The sequence below is a fragment of the Corvus hawaiiensis genome, chromosome 2 (genome assembly GCF_020740725.1).
Source record: "Corvus hawaiiensis isolate bCorHaw1 chromosome 2, bCorHaw1.pri.cur, whole genome shotgun sequence".
NCBI classification, from domain to species: domain Eukaryota; kingdom Metazoa; phylum Chordata; class Aves; order Passeriformes; family Corvidae; genus Corvus; species Corvus hawaiiensis.
Genome location: NC_063214.1, coordinates 49,322,910 through 49,337,307, shown reverse-complemented (window position 1 = coordinate 49,337,307; position 14,398 = coordinate 49,322,910). Strand labels below are relative to the sequence as shown.

General features: G+C 40.0%; 1 protein-coding gene across 8 annotated transcripts in view; it reads right to left on the bottom strand.

The window, feature by feature from the left end:
• SGCG (sarcoglycan gamma) overlaps positions 1-5,068 on the bottom strand; it is a 112,127-nt gene extending 107,059 nt beyond the window's left edge. For 6 of the 8 annotated variants that reach the window (XM_048294891.1, XM_048294887.1, XM_048294894.1 and 3 more), the window contains exon 1: positions 4,865-5,068. The gene's annotated coding sequence lies outside the window, so the exon portion shown is untranslated. Of the gene's footprint in view, positions 1-2,130; positions 2,180-2,784; positions 2,835-4,864 lie in introns of all 8 variants that reach the window. The other 2 variants (XM_048294889.1, XM_048294888.1) reach the window with 1 other exon arrangement.
• Between the last annotated feature and the right edge of the window lie 9,330 nt (positions 5,069-14,398).

Sequence of the window (14,398 nt, the reverse complement as noted above, 5' to 3'; positions counted from 1 at the left end):
ACCTTTTTCTCAGAACTTCTAAAAGCTATCTACTTTTCTACAACTTGGAAAACCAATGTTTTTACAATATTTTTGATGATAATAGACAGCAAGGGTGTTCAACATACAAAATCCAAATTCCATAGTGCAATTTTTATAAAACAAATAGAAGCTATCTCTCCAGGTTTACACAGACATGATATTATGAAGTTTTCAGAATTATTTATAATAAATATATCCTCAGAAGTATTGAATGCTTAATGCACAACCACAAGTAAGGAATTTATTTGGGTACTTTTGTATGACTCACATATGTTGTAGTTTCCAAAAGCAATTCTTCAATTACAGAGGCTGATACATGTAATGTGACTTGACAGCAATATTGACAAATATATTAATTTGGAACATCACAGTGAGTCAATTCAGTGAAGTGGAAAAAAAAATAATTAGATGTTCAGAATCACTCCATTAAATCTAAGAGTCTACATATTAGTAGAAAGCAGGTAAATATAACATCAAATTTAATATAATGGCAATTTCAGAAAAGACCATAGATTGTTAAGGATTTCAATGCCATACACCTCTAACAGAGAATCAGTTTTCTTAACACTATTTATAGTTTTCCTCTAATGTTTCTGTAAATGCGTACAAATGTGAAACTTGAATGAGCCTTAGAAATTATCTAAAGCATAGCAGTTAACCAAACTGCTCAATAATTTGACATATTATTCCCCATTATTTGGTGACTAAAGTCACTTACTACAAATAATTGTCAGAAACTAAAAAGAAAAACTAGCACTTATATTACCTTGTTAATTTTAATGAGGTTTTGTGTACAGCATTTTAATTACAAATAGTACACATGATATGATTGCAAGGGACACTGCCCAGGAGTATTTTGACCTGAAATTCAGGAAAAGGTATTCGGTTGCTCAGTAAAACTATTGTATTAAAAAGGGTTTCTAAATTAAAAGACACTTTCTTTCCTTTAAAGCTGTGATGTTTTGCAACAAAACATTTCTTAAACAAATACATACTACTCCTGCTTTGGACTTCATAATAGTTTCTAAAAGACAATAATACCCATATTTATACACTCTATGGACTGAAACCCATTAGATCGGTTAATTAAGAAAATAGGTTACATTGCCATATTAAGAGAAGGCTCCCCTAGTCTTTCCTGACAGATATTATTCCTTTATTAATAAGAGAAGTGACAGAGTATAGTTTTTACATCTGAGCATGACATAAGGCCAAGGAGATCTAGAAGCTAGAACTAGGAATCTTGGTATACAGGACTACAACTCAGAATAACGATGTTAAACTGAAAACATGATCTGGGAGAAAATTAAGATGCAATTAAAGAAGGTAAATAGTTTAACTAAGAATAATCATCTGAGAAAATACCAGATGAGGACACATAGCATGTAGCTACACTGGTATTTTGGTGGTTAGAGTTACCATGAGTAAAAGTGATCAGCAATACAATACTCTTGCATAAAAGACAACACACTACCTTGAACTGAAACTAATCTTTACTTGTTAGTAAGGCTACAGCTGTAATTTCCTTATAGAATATTCTCTACCTAAGGAATAAAGGAAGAAATTAAAGGAATTCAGCAGAAAATATTAACTATGAGAGGTCTAAAAAAGGTTACTAAGAAAGCAAAAATTAAATAATGAGGAGTCTTTCAGTTGGGAAGAAACAAGTAGAAATGTAACAGATGACAGGGAAAAACACCCAGAATGTGCACGCAAAGTGAAAGCTCATTCTGCAGAAATATTACTTGTTTGTGGTGACCAGAAGGAATCCTTTCCCTAAATCTAGGCCTGTCTTTTCACAGATTTATCATATGTACTTCTCAGTGTCTGGGAACTGAACTTGTAACTGAGATGCAATTTTCTTTAGCCAGTATATTCCACTTTATATCAGTTTCTTGCTTCTGTAAAAACACTACACACAGTTAACTAGTTCCACAATGATTTTATCTACTCCAACCACACCAGATGGGTTTAACAATGAAGTAAAAAGTTTTCTATCATGATTTAAGAGAAGTCTTTAAATATAGCAGTACAAGGTCTGCAAACAGAACTATAAGAAAAAAAGCTGTATAAGCAACCACAGTTTTCAGGTAAAAGCAAATACCTCACCTGTTTCTTCATGTACACCTTTACCCAAAATCCTCAAGGTCTGCATTACCTACAAAAGCAGGCAACTTTGGTTTTAGAACAAATGTTCATGTTCAAAAACCAACCAAACAAGCCCCCCTCAACCAAACAAAAAACCACCACAGCAAATAAAACCTCAAACAAACCACCAAACCCTCCATTCCTAAATTCCTCCTCTTTTCCCCTTTGCCTAACTTCTCACACTTCCATACCTTAATGGCACTTTATATGCCTCACTTGCTTCACCTGGCCATTTTCATTGCCTAAGATTTTGCATGCTGTAAAAGAATATTTGTTGGACACACAGCTACATTTAAGCTTCTCACTTCTAACATGAGCTTCTATCAGCTTTTGATAGCAATCTCTATATACAATTTGGACACATTATCAGAACAGCTACCTTATTAGCAAACAAAGCATTTTGCTTCAGTATATTCTAAATAGGAAAAAAACATATGCCACCTCTGCATAGCTAAAGTACCAGTACTGTGAATTTAACTAAGATGCTGATATGAATAAAATTAACTCAAATATCTGGTTACAGAACTGGGCACTAAATCCATAGGCTTCTAAATATTAAAACTATACAAAAAATCTTAAGTTAAACCCAGCATCACTACATTAATTCATCCTTACCTCTTAGTTACATCCTAGCAGTGCTTTTACAAGCAATATATTCACTTTCACTAAAAAAAACCACATTGAAAAGTTAGTCAGACAGTTCAGAATGACATCTCCTTTTAACACACTACACATGCTCGCTCCTATGCAATCCAAGTTCTAACTGTCATGCTGTCAAGGAAAATGATAATTCCCTAGTCATATCTTATCTTTTCAAGGAAGTAAGAACTACAGAATATTTTACAATAGAAAATTGTATCATATGTTTAATAAAACCTGCCGCTTGCATGAAAGCCCAGAGAGATGTTGTATTTGAAGCTGACAATGAAAAAGAAAAAAAATAAAAAAACCCAACCAGTGAACAAAACGCACAAAAGTGGGAAGCATTTCAAGTTTTATACATGCCTATCCTTCTATTTCCTCAGCCCTCTCTCAGCTTAATGCAATATGAAAGTCCATTATTAAAAGCCCGAGCATATGTAAAGCAGTCTTAGAGCTGCATTGGGTCATTAACTGTGATAGACCCTCTTAAGGAATATATCCATGTGCTTATTAAGAAAAGTCCCAACCTGAAAATCACTTTAAGTACGGTGCCTTATCAAGGTCTGACAACCAGGTGTTACCTGCAACAACAGATGTACATAGCTAAATGAAGTCTGCTTTTGAATGCTCCCCTAAATTTGGTTCAAATTTGTTCTATTAAAAAACAACCAATCAAAAAACACCCCAACACCAAGACAATAAACCCCCAAACCAAAAACCTACTCATACTTTCTTGATCTATTGAAATTAGGTTCATTGCATTTAAGTTTTTCCTTTGGATTTTTCAACAAATATTGTGAGTTTACCTTGGTATTTGAAAATTTGTAAGTAAAACAGAACTGCAGCTGATAGTTAAGGTAGACCATCTCCAGTTAAGCAAGCGAGTTAGTGCAGAACATTCTCTGTAAGGGGAAATTGCCTTATTTGAAATGACCAGAATCTTTCCACCTTCAGTGCAGTTTGCAATGTACATGTCTTTGTTCAGTCTTGGAAAGAAGGAGGTTTCCCAAGGTACAGGTTTTTTGATTAGTTATTTTTTAAAGTGGTTCAATGTTTTTTTGCTTTGTAGAACATCTGTGTGGAGCTCTGTTCACTTTTGATTCCTTAAGTTACTTCAGAAGAACTAAGCAAACTATTTGAGTCTGTCCTTTATATAAATTATGAGCAAAGGGGGAAGAAAATAATTGCAAAACATTTAAACTGGGATTTGATCTCCAGCAGCGTTATAATGATTCACACATTTTATTAAAAGTTTCTGCTTAATCTACAAATGTTCAATTAAAAAGCCCCAACGAAGTGTGACTCAAAAAGAACAGCAATTGCATTGACTGTTACGTCATACAACATAACAAACCCACTGAAGTCTCAGGCGTACTGCTGTGCATCTCTTTCTCCTAAGACTGCAGTTTGTTTTTCCTAAACATAACTAAATTGACACAAGGAAACAGGTAAATTTCACAGAAGAGTAAGATGTAGCCATTAAAGATGCCGACCTTACACTTCTAGGGATACTTGATCCTATTCCGCTGCAACAAACCAGAGTGAAAACAGCGCCGGAGTGAAACAAGTTGAGCGAACTGCTGGCAGCACCGCTCCCGGCACCCGGGGGGAAGCCGCGGCACCCACTGCCCACGGCAACACAGAAAGGCTGCTTCTCCCTCGCCACGCTCCCGTCCCGCGGTGATCCTCTGCCGCTTCTCTCTGCCCCTCACCCCGCTGGAAACTTTCTGCGGGGCGCGGCACGGCCGCTGGCACCAGTGCCGAGCCGCTGGGGCCGCGGGATGCCGGCACCGCACGCCTCGCCCCGGCGAGGGAGGCACAGCCTCGGGCACCGCACTGAGGTACCGGAGCACCAAGCGGGTCCTGCCGAACACACCGATGTGCCACCCTACACCGCGGGCCGCCTCCCGCCCGCCTCCCCTGCCTTTCGCCCCTCGGCCGGCGGCCGCAGGGTAACTTTCCAGGAGACGCTTGCCCTCTCCCGGCACTGGAGGCGTGTCGGGTCGGGTCGGATCGGGTCGGGCCGGGCCGGGCAGGCGTGTGGGGCGCTTACCTGATGTCCCCGCTCGGCTGCAGGGCAGGGCAGCGTCCCCGCGGTCCCCTTCATGCCCGAGGGGCTGCCTTGCCCGCACACACGTCCTCATCCAGCTTCCTGCCCGCGGGCTGCGCCGCCTTCCCTCGCCCTGGCGGGGCAGGCGCCGCTCTCGCGGTCTCGCCGGCGCGGCAGGGAGGGAAGGAGGAACAGAGGACGGGCGCCAGGAGGAGGAGGAGGCGGAGAAGCCGAGCAGGGGGCGGGAGACGAGCTGCGCCTTCCCTCTCTCCGCCCCAGCCGCCGAGCGGACACAGAGCGGCTGCGGACGGGCTCCGCTCCTCGGCCACGGGGAGCGCAGGGGCTCCCCCGGCCGCGGCTGCACCGAGCCTCTCCCGTGTGTTCCCGGCTCTGGCGGGCAGGGCAGGGCAGGGCTCGGCGGCGCCTCTGGAGGGCGCCCCGATCCCAAAGCTCGGCGCTTTGGCGGCGCGCCCCGGCTCCAGCGCCGGCGGCCGGGCCGGGCCGGGCCGGGCTGGGCTGGGCTGGGCCGGGCTGGGCTGGGCTGGGCTGGGCCGGGCTGGGCTGGGCTGGGCTGGGCCGGGCTGGGCTGGGCCGGGCTGGGCTGGGCCGGGCCGGGCCGGGCCGGGCCGGGCCGGGCTGGGCTGGGCTGGCACCGCCGCGCCTTGCCCGCTGCCGGGGATGGAGTTTGTGGCCGGCCTCAGGGTGGGAGGGACGGCCTGTGGAGGCTTCGGGATGTGTGGTAGGAGCCGGGGCAGGACCGATGTGGTAGAGAGCACAAAAGGAGCTAGAGGGCAGATGCCGGAGGAGATTGTGAGAATACGGCTTTGCGCAGTTTAGAAGAAGAAAAAGGGATCGGGGAGGGGAAGAGGGAAATTGACCGAGACAGAGAAGAAGGGTGACGTGCCGCTGAATGATAAATGCATTTTTTTCCTGATAAGTTTTGTGGGAAGGGTGGTCAGAAAGGCAGGCAAGAGTGAATACCAATGGGATAACTGAAGAGGAGAAAGGAGTAGGAAAGGATTGTCGGGCAGCAAAGGGGAAAATGTATCCTGTAAAAGTCGGCAAAGGGAAGGGGAAGAGACTAAGGAGATAAGGGTTCGGAGGAAGCCAAAATTTTACTGGGCTTGGCAGGAAATACATGTGAAACTTAGGTGATGGCTGTGGAGAAGAAGTTTAGCTACCCAGAGGTTAGAAAAATGAGTCACTGAGAAAGTGATTTTAACTTAGAGGGGATTTTAATTAGGGGAAATATGCACAAGTGGAAGCATTGGAAAAGTAGGAAATAAGCACTGCAGGAATTGCTGGACAAGAAGGAGCTCTGAGATCAAAAGAACAATTCCCAGCTTGAAAGAGCTAGCGCGTCTGAGCAGAACACACTAAGTTCTTGGTTGAAAGGAGCGGAAGTGTTGCTTCTATATGGAATAGAAATAACCCTATCCAGAAACTTCTTCTGTAAGAATTGTGCAGTATATCTTACCATTTTCTGGCAAATTGTGCCTTCCCATGTGGGTAGTGGAGAGTTGGATTCAACCTCTCCAAACTAAACTCACGTTTACAACCAGTGTAGCAAAGTGGACCCTGACCATCCAGGACTAGCAGTAAAAGCAGTATTTACTACAGACTTGATATCATCCTAGTCCCTGGAGAACTGAATTGAGCTTTAGCTTTTAGCCAACCCGGTTTGAAGAATGTATGGGCATGTAGATTGATTGCTTTTAGCGTTAACTGATTCGAAGTTCATGCTGCTGAATTGAACAACGCAGGAATGTCTACCATCCCTCATGTGGAAAATGACTTGAGATACGATGGCATAAAAACTGGGATACATGGAACTGGAGTGGAAATTTCTGTGTTTACACTGAAGTGTGTAATTGAAGTATTTACTGCAGAAGTGAGAGGGAAAAATGCTGAACATCAAATTAATCTCTTCATCCAGATGATAATTTATTGTTGGAATAACCCCTTCTTCCATTGACCTCCTGCAACTTTTTGACCTACAACACTCTGAAGTGGGGTTTTTTTGTTCTTTTTTTTTTTTTTTTTAAAGTCAGAGTTTTATTCTGGTCTATTCTAACCTCTTGCATCTCAGCTATTGTGAGACAGGTGTAATGAACTGTAGTAAATTTGTGTCTGGCACAAGGCTTGTGCTGTATGAGTGATGTACAATAAATGGAGTATTGTAGGCACAGGCTAGCCAGGGTATAGATTGGATTGGGGGAAAAAAAAAAAAAAGGAAAAAGGAAAAAAAGGTATCCTAGCCTGCTTTGGGGTAGAACTATGTAATCTGTATCTTTCCCTTTGGTTTTCTCTCTGTGTTTTCCTTCCTGCCCTTTATTGTGCAGAATCTTCCTTCTTCTTGTGGCTCATCAATCCACCACTGTTCTAATGTCTAAAACTAATTTTACATATTTTGTATGTATATAGAAATTTGTATAGGAGTTGTTAACAGAGATATAGAGGATGACACTTGCATAAAAATCTCTTGCATAAAAATGATGTGCCAGCCTGGACTTCCAGTTGCTGTTGTAGTATTGGGGAAAATAATGATGGTTAAAAATAAATGTTTAGCTGGTTGTTCATAGGAGTTGGAAGTTCTCTGGCAGTTACCTGTGGAGCTGCTGCTCAGGACTGGTGAAAATCTTGTATATATGAAGCAAGGTGAGATCAGCATTTTCAAGTAATTTCTGAGCTTTGTCATCCCTGATTTTTTTGGTGATCATTATGAAGATCTGTAGCTCACCAGGAAATCTATTGTGAAAGGCCACTCTCTGAGGTGCTGTTTGCTACCAGTTTGTATTGTGTGTAACAAACCTCTTTTGGTTCCTTGTCTGAATTTGAGATAATGAACTGCAAATTATTGTCCTGGATGCACTAGCAGGTTTAATCAAAATCAGTGAAAAATTCAATCATTTTTTTAAAAATATGTACTTGTTAACATGATCTATACTTGTTAACATAATCCATAATGTACATGGATTTGTAAATCCAAAATATATTTTAAAAATTCTTGGTATGGGTAAAATGCTCACAGCATGCTTTAGTCACTGGGACAGCATTAGAATTTGATATGTTGATCACCTAGATTCAATGGTATTAATAACTTGTGCATAAGAATCTGTTCCATATAAAATGAAATATTGTATTATGGATACCAACTATAAACTCCCTGAAGAAAACACATTTATTCTGAGTCACTCTGTATTTTCTTTTTGAAGACAGATTGCATATACAGTGGAATAAACAGGGAGTGAGAGATAAATGTAAAAATATTTGGATTTGTAATGAACTGTCTAACATGTTGATCAGGTTGGGTTTTTGGCATCTATACCATCATGTAAACAGTTGTGTTCACCTTCTCCTCCCTCACCTGTCCCCACCACCCATCCACCCCTCGTTGGCCATGTTGCTTATGTCTTTTTCTGGATTCCTACTCAGCTGTGACAGAAGTTGAATAGCCTTCCTGATAAAGAAACTCAAGGTCAGAGTTGGGAATAGCTCATACTGACAGCATAGATCCACCTGTACTCAGCTGGATCATAGCAGCTTGCTCATCGTTCTCCAAAGTTGTAGCCTTTGGGTTGTGCTATGACTTCTCACTGTGCTGTCGTGTGCCATGTAACTGTTAATCTGCCAGCATGGGCCAACCCTTCAAAATTTGTATACTGGACTGTGAAACAGCCAGGTTATCTCTGGGAAATCTGTGGTTCATGCTAAAAATCCAATACTGTTCCATGAGCACTTAAAAAATAGCAATGACCCCCCCCCCCCAAAAAAAAAAAAAAAAAACAAAAACCCAACCAAACAAAAAACCTCCTAACAACAAAACCAAAATAATGCTCTAGAATTCTTAATGTTTTCAAGGATTACAAGGATTATGCCCCAGTGATCAGCTTCCTTCTGAGAAAAAAAGTCTTAGGTGGTTCTATAAGGCCATCTCCTTGGACACTGTGTAAGTTCAAGTCTGAAAAATGCAAGGTGATCTGTCTCAGGGCTAAAGGATGCAACAACTGTACTGTGGCTATGTGCCATATGACCTGCTTTTTCTGTGAGGACCTATACAAAACATAAAGCAAGCTTTTGACAGCATATTATCCCCTTCAAGAAAGACAGGGCTTTATCTGAGCTCCAAGGTCAGGTATCAGTAATAGCTCCCCTCTTGAAATCTAAGGATAGAGTGCCAAGGTGTTTCTTCACATTCAGACCTAGAGCCCATGAAAAGAGCCCAGGCTAGGTATAAGCTCCAGAGGACTGGAGCCCATGGGCAACCTTTAGTTGGGAATTACACTGTGCTTCTTATAACCCCAAGCTCCTGAGAAATTCATACATTCTCCTCTTCAGTTTTTCTGTTGCCCATTTTATTTCTCACACTGCATCTGGAATCCATGATTATCTCTCCAAGTTGTTTACGCTCTTTATACAGGCAACAAAAAGCTAAGTGCATCCTGAGCATTCTGAAGACTGCTTTTGAAGATTTCTGGCTACTCCTGTTGACTCTACAGGCACTCGGGCAATGATTTCAGGATTCATTTGTAAACTGAGGTCTGCAGCCTTTTCTGGCACCTTCTCCATTGAGGGGCCCCAGAGTGTAGGTATTGGTTCAGTCCAAGGCTCCTTTTGATGCAAACCTGCTAGATCCAACCAAGAGGAAACCCAGATGGGATAGTTTCTTAGGTCATTCCTGGCAGGCAGTTTTTTGCATGCCTTCCCTGTCTCCTTTTTTCCCTTCAAACCTCTTAAGATTTTTTCCTCTTATATTTGAATGTACACTTTCAAAGATTTCTTGCTTCAATGCAATTTTACTGTAATTAATTCAGACGACACATTTTGCTTGTCTTTTTGTACTCTTTAGGCCTGACCAATATGAATGCACTGTTAGCAGAATGAACACAGTTCTCATTCCAGCAGTTCTGTACCAATTTATATTTAATTATTTTCTTCTCAGTTGCTATTTTATCTTTTTTTCCCCCCTCTATCTGTGGAGAAAGGGATAAACTAATTAGATTTTAAATGCCATATTGCAGTTCTGAGTAAGGTATTACTCATTAAAAATAACCTTTTATTATGACCCATTTTGTCACAAAATGTGTCTTGTTGGTCATGCATTGTCCCTAAGTTAAATTTTTAACAATTAAAAAAATTAATTCTACCTACTTAAACCAAATCAGTCAGTGATACAATGTAGCTGGATAGGTTTTTTGGTAGTGTCGTGGTAAAGGTGGTTCATAAGCATGAAACTGTTGTTGTAAAGCAATTGTAGTAGGGTGGCAATTGCTTGAAAAAATAATTGTCTCACAATGATGTATGGTAAAATAGTGTAATATATTTAAACTGGTCAAATATGAACACTAATACTTGTCTTTTTCTTTTTTTGAAAAAAATGGGATTATTTCCTGAAATTATTAGAATCTTTTTCTGTAGTTATACAAAGAAGATGGATCTCTGTTGTAGGTATTCTAGCAGTGGTTATAAACAAGCCCTTTAATATCCTTCTGACAAAAGGGTTTAGAACATTGTTAACAAGGGTTTTCTGCTTTGCTTTGGTTCTGGTTTTACTTCTTCTATCTAAATTATGCTATATCTCTTGCCAAATTGCTATCAACATGCATGTGGCGTAACAATTTTATTTTCAAATCTTTACCGTCAGCCGAATAATGTCCTTTCATGACGATATCTATGGAAGTGTGAATTCCTTGGAGGCTTTATAATAGTAATCAGTACTTTTGAAATTTCTTTTGTGCTGTTATTCAGACTTCAGCAACTGAAGAATTTGTTGACTCACTAGTTCTTGTGTCATCTAGATGAATTCATGCTTGCTCTATGTCTTTTAGATGTACCGAGTAATGGTAATAATAAATCTGGTGCTTCAGTTATGTTACTACATTGAAACGTTATTTTACATCATTCTTTTACTGTGCAGTAGTTGTGCTGGAATCACCTCAGCTATCATGTCTTATATCTGTCATAAAATTTTAAGTTTAGTTTATATTATTATGTGCATCTCTGTTTCACTTTTAAGAGTATGGATAACACGTGTCCGAAGAAGGAGCACAAGGAAAGTAAATAACAATAAAGAAACAAAATCTCGCTCATTACAACCATCAGTATAGAGACAAATTAATACATAGTAGTACTGTCATGAACAGGTCATGAATTCTATCCTGTTTGTAGGCTGTTAGGAATATATACAACTCACTTCAGCTGTTGTACTGAGTATGTTCAGTTGTATACGTGGCTAGATATTTACAGCATGAACCATTACTTCATGTACAATAATGAATAGAGAAGTCCCTTAATAGTACCTAAAGATAAAACCATTTAGAATAGTCCATGAGAATCAGTGCTCAGGTCTTATCCCACAGTCTCACAGGTGGAACAGAGATGTGCCTTCTGCTGTGCCATTGCTTCTGTCCTGACTCAAAAAAGAAAAATTTGGACTGTTATGAAATCCCCAGACAATTTGGAGTCTTTCAGAATTGCTTGTTCCCAATTAAATTTCACCCTTCAGTCTCGAGGCTACAATGGTATTTGAAGCTACATTCTTCTATGAGAGGTCAGTGGCAGAGTACACCTCAAATTGTCCCTTATCTGCTTGTAGTAGAATTTCTAGTGTATATTCTTACAGAAGTTCAGAAAGATTCTGAAGTAAGATTCAAGTGTGGCAGATCACTTATGACTTCTAAAGGAATACAGGAGCTTTTGAGAGCCCTCAGTCCTGTGTTTCTGCTGTTTCAAAACACAGTGAAGAAACACAGATAATTTCCCACTGAAACGGAGGGAATTATAGCAAATGGCAGCCAGAATAAAATAGCTACTTTAGAGTTGTGGCTACCTTTGCAAAACTGAAGTCCAGTTCCATGAAAATACAAGAACTTTCAGGAACAGTAGCTGAGATGAAATAGCCATGAGGAAAGCCACTATTAAATTGTAGAATCCTTTAGCATATTTTTCTCAGTTAGAAAAAAGTATCTCAGACTTTATTTTAGTATTAAATATATATTTTTTTCTCAAACAAAATACAATTATGGCATTGAAAAGGATGACCAAATAGATCCTGCTTCTGTGTAACTAGTGCAGGATATAAATTTTCTTTGCAAAATACAAGTTAATTTAGGATAAATGTAATAAAGGTGAGAGTTGCTTATATAGAAATAATGTAGGAAAAATGTTTTGAAATCTCCTATAAACTCCCACTACTCCTATTCTACTTCAACTTTTTAACCCTCGGTGTTATTATAGGCATAAATGTAGTTTCTGAGTAACTTGTTATTTCTAGGATCTTTATTTCCACTGCTGAGTTTGTGAGCATGTTGGCCTAATTCTTTAGAAGTGCTGAAGAGTGAAGGAACAAAAGGTTAGATATCCTTCCGTGGGCAGTGTTTCTTAGCTCTGTGCTTAACCTCTGTGTTATTTTGGATTTCATTATGAGAATCATATCTTTGATTGCACATTGTGTGTGCCTTATGGAACCTAAAGTAAGTTCCTCTATTTCAGACTGAGAAGCAGAGTCTCCATTAGCTATGAAGATTAACTGAAATCTGATGCATTCTAGTGTGAATGAAGTATGTGTATATCTGAAGCCATATGCTTAAAATTACCATCACAGAGTAATTACTTCATTCATTATTTTTTAATGAAGTAATTGAATTAATTACTTACTACTTCATAGAGTAGTTCTGTTCTAAAAGGAGCTCTGGAGGTCATCTTCGTTCATTCCCTGCTCAAAGCAGGTCTAATTAGGTCAGGTTGCTGTGGGCCATGTGAAGCTGAGCCTTGAACATCTCAGAGTCTGTAGACAACCTCTCTGGGTAACCTGTTCAAAAATTGGATAACCCTCAAGATAATTTCTTCCCCATAATATCTGCTCAGAATTTTCTGTGTTTCAATCAGTCTGTTTCCTCTCCTCCCACCCCAGTTCACCTCCAAGAAGAGTCTGTCTCCCTCTTTACAGTATCTGTAAATGCAGGTGAATGCAACTTGATTTGCATAAACACATTAGTGGATATATTCCTAGGAGATGAGGGAGACGTAAGTCCACTTATTTCTGTTTCTCTGAGAGAAACAGAGCCACCACTTTTGCTGTGTCTCTTTAATAGAAGCACTTGTAATTCTCTGTGCAGGGCTTGCATGTTGGGTCCTTTGGGCTGTCTGTTGTGTCTCACTTCAGGTCAGGTGGGATCCTGGCACTGAGCTGTGGAAGCTGGGTTGTTCTGAGTATGTGTAGGTTCAGAACTGCTGGTGACTAGAGGGTTTTACATCAAATCAGGAACCCTGTAAGATTAGGTGCACCACTGAGCCACAGTTTTGTCTTACAGCCATGTAAATATTATAAGACTCATGTCAGTTGGCCATCTATAGGGTCCAGTGTTCTTTGATATGCCCTAGGGGTGTCTTACCTGGCACCCAGCAGTCTGCACCTTCCCTTCTTGTCCTTTGTCCCATAAGGGTTTCTTGGACAACACAGGACAACTCAAATGACATTAGACACTTTAATGTGGATGTATGCTCATCCCCATTGTGTGTTTTTTTGCTCCTGCTCTAAGGATAGGATTCGGTTTGAGATTTAGAGACCGTCACGCAACTGCCCATCTCCATCTAACTGTAAACTAAAGATTTACACTTCCATTATTGTCAGCAGGATCTGGGCCTTGATTCACCTTCTTACACAACCAAGCAGGCATGGTGTGCTCTAGCACATCCAAGGCAGCCATGGGATCAGAATGGTGTGAGATAGGATTTGTAGGAGACCACTGGCCTTGTGGGGCAGCAGCTGGAAGCCTGTTAAAACAGAGTACAGAATCTGAAATCGCAGTAAACCTTTCCTGGCTAGCTGAGAACTTGTTACATGCTTATTTCTTTCTTCCCTTCAGGATATATGTGGAAACTTCTTACCCCTTCTGCTGCTTCTGCTTCACCATGCAACAGTATGTCATCCTGCTGTCACCGTTCAATTATCACTTAATTGAAAATTGGCTTGATTATGAATTACATGCTTATTAAAATCAATTTAAACATAAATTGCTGTTCAATAATATACTTTATGTCATTCAATGTTATTAGTAAAGATGCTATGCTTTTTTCCATACTTCATTGATGCTTATTTCAAACTAATGAATAAATATTTTATTAAATATTTTATTAAAATGTAATGAAAAATACAACTTCTTCCTTACATGCAGTTTTTGTAGCACATGAAATGTACTTTTCAGACTTCTTCTCTAGATCTGTTAGGTGCAGTTGCTTCTAGTTATCTTTCTTTTAAGTTACAAATATGTATGTATAATGCATCTACTTTTATATATAGCCATACTTTTCTCTTTTACAGTGTGTACAACAATAAATCATCTCATTAAGTAATTTCAGAAATACATAATGAGCAACTTTGGGATATAAACTTTATTGTATACATGAGCTGAAGTCTTCATGACTATCCTTGAAAGAATTTTTTGACTGGTGGGATTAATTACATATCACACAGATGCCTGTCATGCACTCTGTTTACACTATAGGGAAATGAAATAGGATAGTTAATTTTTCTTT